Below are 5,416 nucleotides of genomic sequence, written 5' to 3' on the forward strand. Positions count from 1 at the left end.
ATCACAGGTGACGTTCCATGTTTAATTTTATGCAAATCGTGACCAAACATTAGGGATAGCAATACACAACCTTATTTGAATGCTTGATGAATTGCAGGGTTCAGTGTCAAATGCTCAGGGATCGGAGGGTGCTGCCAACGTCCAAGGCTTCCATGGTTCTGGAGGGAGTGGCCACCTTCCTGGTGGCGGAGGAGGGAGTGGCCAAAACTCCCACAGCCCGCAGGAGTGAGTTTGATTATAGACTATGTATGGACTATGTATACACTTTATTATAGATGTGATTATGGTATTGAAACTGTATGAACTGTATGAACTATGTATGGACTATGTTTGAAACAATTATGGTATTGCTTGTGAATATGGTTTGTGAAATCTGTATTGCTTGTGAAATCTGTATATGTCATTGTGGATTATATGTATTTTGCTGTGAATTAAAAGGTGCAGAAAAATCTGGTTTGGGGGGGTATCATTAATTTTCGTCGGCCTGTTCGGAGGCCGACGAAAATAAAACAGCTATTTTCGTCGGCCAAAGAGGCCCACGAAAATAGCTGCTGTATTTTCGTCGGCCAAAGAGGCCCATGAAAATAGCTTGTATTTTCGTCGGCCAAAGGGGCCCACGTAAATAGCTGCTGTATTTTCGTCGGCCTTGGACAAACCGACGAAAATATGTTATTTTCGTCGGTGCCGATGAAAATAGTTGCTTATTTTCGTCTAACATATTTTCGGCGGCTATTTTCGTCGGTATGCCGACGAAAATAATCTATTTTCGTCGGTTTAAGCTTATTTTCGTGGGTTTTTGGCCCATGAAAATTTAGGCGTTTCCTGTAGTGACCTCTAGACATGCAGCTGTTTGGCTGTGGGGTTTGGTTGCCAAAAGCACTAGCTGGGTTTCTAAATCAAGATTTTAACTTAGTCAAAGTTAAGTGTGACTCTCTTAAGGCTAAAAGTGGACTATCTACTCATACATGGTAGCAAGCATTATTAACAATCAACATCTTATCTCAACTCATCACACTTCCACTTATTACTCAATGCAGTACAATGGATCAAGCAGTCTCATTAGCTGCGAGAAGCAGACAATTCGAATCGAGTTTTTATCCTTGCAAGGTAAACCTAAACACACGACATGCAGGGGCACTCCGTCCCCACACACATCAACCGTCCCCATCGATTCCCCGTCAGCAGATCAGGGCTCACCGCCTTGGCGTACAATGCCTCACTGACCCCGACTGGCCGTCGTGCAGTGACCGCACTTGTACCCACCATAACCGGAATGGGAGACCTCGTCTCAGGTCGCGTGAGGGGATATGTCCACTGCCAGGTTCACTCAGGTACTAGGCTTACCGATTTACCATATTTCTCAGCATGTGCTTAGTACGTTCAAACGCTTGACACAGGTATCCGCACGTTAATCCTTATTCCATTTTCCCATCTCGTAAACAACCAATCCCCATGGATTGTTGTCCACCAACTAGTATCATGATAGTGTGAAAGTGGGTACAGTCAACTTCCTGATCTCGCGCGAGTGCTAGAAAAATCACTCGTCTTCTACCGAGATCCTAATTAAATAAAGCAACTACTCGACCTATCATACTAGTATTCATTTCAAAAGGATTCCTGAGATCATGCAACTATGGTTTCAAACAATTCCTACACCTAAGTGCACAATCAATCCTACAATCAATAAGTGAAGTAAAATAGCATAAATAACAGGTTATGCATAAAACCGGGGCTTGCCTTCCAAAGCAGTGGCAGGCAGGTCCTCTGGTGCAGGCTCGGGTGCTGGATCTAGGGCTACCTCCTGAGCAGCTCCTTGCTCCGGCACAAGGATGTACTCTCCGTCAGCAAGATTACAGTCTATCGAAATGCAATGAACATGTACGTCATGATTATGCAGGATTTAACAATATTATGCTAAAGAGACTAAGTCAAGAATTAACTTAGGGTTCCCTGGTTAAGTGGGGCTTCTAGTGGTATGTATGTACATAGACTTATTACCTTTTAGGTTTAGGTTTTCTTTTAGGATAACATAGTGGATTTGCATTGTCCTTATAGTTTTCAGTGGACAAATTTACAAAGGTTTTAGGATGACATTAATTTACATCATTCATTTCCTTACTTTAATTTCCATTTAGGGTTTCTAGGGTAGGTTTGAACTACGACAGTGTTTTAATAATTTCCAAAAATTCTGTAAAAATTACAGTGGGTTTTCATTTGCTATTCTAGCCTGTTTTTAAGAATTTGAGGCTTAAAGTACAAAGGCTATGCTTTAAACAAAAATGACAAGAGTTATGCAAAAAGGGCCACTTTACACTACATCTCTTAGTTAGGGGTGGGTTCTGTCCTAAAGGTTATTTTTGCTGGCATCCAATAGTAATAATAGGCTTCTGTGCTAAAAATCACAGAAAACTAAGGGGTGGTTATTTAGTTATGATTTTCTTAAGTTTAATGTCAAAAAAGCACTTTCTACTACATTATTATTTGAAAAATGTCAAACAGCAGATTTCACATTTTTCCTAAGTTCTTATTAATAAAACATTAATTATCCCAAGGGTGGGGGTGTTTTTACTTTGGGGTCATTTTTGTAGAGTTTTTCTAAGTTTCACTTGTTTTATTAAAACAAAAGGGATCTCACTTATTCTACACTAAGACAGGGTATGATATATTTTTCCAGTGAACTATATTGAATAAGTAACCTAACAAAAATAGAGGTACTCTCTGGTTCATTAATTAGATTACCTTTTCTATTTTCCTTATCCTTAAGCATATTATAGAATAAGGGGTAAAACTAATTTAAATGGAGTGGACAGAGAGGTTTAACATTTTTATTTGGTTTATTAGGTATATATAAACTTCTCAAAATTTTTCTAACCCCAGTCAAATAGTGCAACTAATTTTGGCCCTATTATTAAGCTTTTGGTCAAAACTATAATTAAATCAGAGCTTTAAAGTTTTTTACAGTACATAGGGGGTTTTATATTTTTCTTAAGTAGGTTACATTATTTAGAATCTGACAAAATTGGTTTGACCAAATTTGGATGATTTAAAGAGAAGTTATGCATTTTCAAAGTTTCTGTTCAATTTAAAAACAGATTTAATAAAGGTTTTCTGGAAAAACAGTTTACACCGAGGCCCCTGGGTTTAAACTAAATCCACCTTCGCAAATCTACCCCCACGCCACTATTCCCCTGTGTCTCTGACCTTTCACAAAACCCCCTGACCTTCTCTCCCTCTCACCCGCAGTCCTTCCCCTTATGCAAACAGTAACCGCGGGAAAGAAAAGGGTGGCGCGGCTTACCGGCGACGAGGGAGGTCCGGCGAAGGGTGGGGTTGGCTCGGGGAGACTCTGGCGGTCACGTCGAGGTACGGCTTGACGTCGGAGATGGCCGGAATCGCCCGGTCCACGCGTGCAGGCGGGTGTTCTCGTCGGCGGCGAGTATACCGGCCAAACCACGGCGAACTGGTTCAATCCGAGGGCAAGGTGAGCTTCACGGGGTATCGTAGCGACCGTGTGCGCAAGGAATCGAAGGATGGTTGAGGGATTTACCCGGTCCACGTACTCCGGCGGGGTTGAGAGCTCCGGCGAGCGTGGATTGGCCTCTCCGGCGAAGTAAACTCCGATTCCTCGCTCGGGGAGCCTCACGGAGGTGTGCACAATCTTCTCCGAGGGCTGGACGGAGTTGGGAATGGCTCCACTGGCCGGTCTACGGTGGCAGAGGGAGTGGGCGGCCGCGGACTCGCTGCGCACGGGCAAACGGCGACGAGCTCGACTCCGGTGAGGTTTGAGGGTGCGCGGAAGGGTACAATCTAAGTCTGGGAGGGTTTTATAAGCGCGGGCGCGGGCCATGGCGCTGGCTTGGCTCGGGCGCAGCGCTGGGCGTGCGGGGGCGCGCGCGAGCGTGCTCTGGCGCGGGCAGAAGGCGTCGAACACGTGGAAGTGAGTTTCTTCCAGTGTTCAAACGTCTCCAGAGATCGCAAACTTGCGAATCTCGCCATGAATCCGGCGCAGACCTCCTCCTGGCACCTAGGGCTATCTCACATGTGTGAGTTCCAAGGGATGATACACCCTAGATCGGGAGATAGACGGGCGCCAAATCTGGCTTGTCTCACTGCCCACATTGCGACAAAACTGATGTCAAGAGCTGTCAAACGTCCGAGTCTCGGTCTCCACTTTTTCCAGGGGGTGCCTTAGGTGGTATACCACATTTTTGGTATAGAACCTAAGTGGTTTTGGCGCCATCTTCAAAGTGAACACGGTTGATCTTTAGGTTAGGGTTAAAATTGACTTAGAGGGAAAATAGAGAGCTCTAGCTCTCTCTCCACTTGGAGGTTTGAATTGGGGTTTCTCCAGGGGTCTTTTTGCAACATTTTCCTCCCCTAATTGATGGTTACCAAGTTAGTTAGGGTTTGGGTAAAAGTTACACATGCTTTGCCCACTTGTTCACTCTCTTTCCCCCCCCTTGCCTAGGGTTTTGGAAGATAGGGTTTAGGAGAGGTCTAGGGTTCTTCTCCCCTCTTATCCATGGTAGTAAGTGAGCAAGGAATTGAGTAATGCTTCTTAGGTCATTGGCAACTTGATTAGCACATGATCTCCAAAGTTCTTATGTGTTGCCCTAAGCCTTTACCCCATATAATTCACAGTCCTTAGTGCTAAGATGTGCTCTAGCCATGGTAACACCTGGGGTGTTACAGCCCTCCCCCCTTAAAAGAATCTCGTCCCGAGATTTTAGGTAGAGTCCCTTGGAGGGTGCTTGAAGGTGTGCTGGTGTTATTTTTCCTTTATACTTAAGTTTCCCTTATTAACTGCTCTTCGAATGTCATCCTCTTTGCAACTTCAGAAGGAAGCCCTTTTTAAGTTAATTCCACAACTTAGACTATCCTTGTTATCTAAGTTTTTCTTATAATTGAATTCAAAGGGCAGGTGGGGGTGGGGTTTTGGGGTTACATACCGACTCCTCTGGGCAGAAAGTCGGGGAAGCGAGAGCGTAGAAAATCCTCAGTCTCCCATGTAGCTTCTTCTGCTGAATGGTGACTCCACTGAACCTTGTACATTCTGACCGACCTTGCCCGCGTTGATCTTTCCTTCTGATCTAGCACCTTGACAGGGCACTCTTGGTAGGATAAGTCTGGTTCTATCTCAATGTCTGGTTCCGGCAGTACTTCCGTGGGTAGGCGAACACATTTCCGCAGCTGAGACACATGGAACACATTGTGAACTGCTGACATGTAAGGTGGTAATTCCAATTGGTAAGCTACGGTCCCACAACTTGCCTTGATCTCATAGGGTCCAATGTAGCGAGGAGCTAACTTGCCTTTGATCCCGAATCTCTGAACACCCTTGGTGGGTGATACCTTAAGATAGACATGATCTCCCACCTCGAATTGTAGAGGCTTCCGCCTCTTGTCATGATAGCTC

Source organism: Zea mays, chromosome 5, assembly GCF_902167145.1.
Source record: "Zea mays cultivar B73 chromosome 5, Zm-B73-REFERENCE-NAM-5.0, whole genome shotgun sequence".
NCBI lineage: Eukaryota > Viridiplantae > Streptophyta > Magnoliopsida > Poales > Poaceae > Zea > Zea mays.